Source organism: Scylla paramamosain, chromosome 10, assembly GCF_035594125.1.
Source record: "Scylla paramamosain isolate STU-SP2022 chromosome 10, ASM3559412v1, whole genome shotgun sequence".
Lineage (NCBI taxonomy): Eukaryota > Metazoa > Arthropoda > Malacostraca > Decapoda > Portunidae > Scylla > Scylla paramamosain.
In genome coordinates this window covers 22,281,932-22,282,935 of record NC_087160.1, presented here as the reverse complement: position 1 = coordinate 22,282,935, position 1,004 = coordinate 22,281,932, and positions in this window count along the sequence as shown.

The window sequence follows — 1,004 nt, the reverse complement described above, 5'->3', positions numbered from 1 at the left end:
ACACGGCTCAACTACCTCACCCTTAATTATATAGTAAGCTTGATAACACTACATCTAGCTCTCTTTTTCTAGCCAAGGAAACATATGAGTCTCTAGCTTCTGTGATTCTAGCCAGGGAAACATACGAGTCTCTAATCTCCTTGATTCTATCCAAGGAAACTTAAAAAGACTCCATCTAACTTCCCAGTTCTAGCCAAGTAAGCATATCTCCTTCTTTGATTCTACGGTAGCCAAGAATCTGTAGCTTCTTTGATTCTAGCGAAAAAAAAGTTGAAGAGTTTCTAGCTTCCATGAGGAAAGAATGAGAAAAAAAACGCGGTAAGGACTCTAGACAATTACCAAAAAACGGTGTTGTTAGGGTGAAGCAGATTGTGAGCGGTATTTCTATACATTTGGTCTTGTCTCGTACACAACTATATAGGAAATTTTTTACTGAATTGGTTTCCAAGGTTGTTTTCGTGATTATATTGATGTTATAGCAAGAATTATATAAATGCAGGTTATGGGTAGGGCTTGTCATTGTCATGATAATGTTTTAGCAAGAATGAGAGAAGTGTAAGTTATTCGTGGGTTTTCAAGGGGGTTTCATGATTAATGATGTTTGTTTAAGAAGAATAGAAGGGACTGGAAGGGACATAGATAAGAATGTTAAGATGGGTATCAAAAACATCTTTAAGAAACTAATCTATAGGAAAGAAGTAAAAAAACGAGATGATTTGTCTGGTCATCTCGTAAAAATAAATAAATAAGCAAACAAAAGAATGAGGAACTTGCAGTATATTGAAAGAGTGTGGAAACTGTCTGTTGAGGAGAGATCCAAGGGACGATGAGATGCAGAGATTACATTGAGGCGGAGCTACAGAGACGTAACGCAGGAAAAGATGCAAGGGAAAGAAACGACCAGAGAAGAATGGTGTCAACTCACTGAACACAGAAAATAATGTAGTTTTCCTTGACTTCTGTCCTTATTGCTCTCTCTCTCTCTCTCTCTCTCTCTCTCTCTC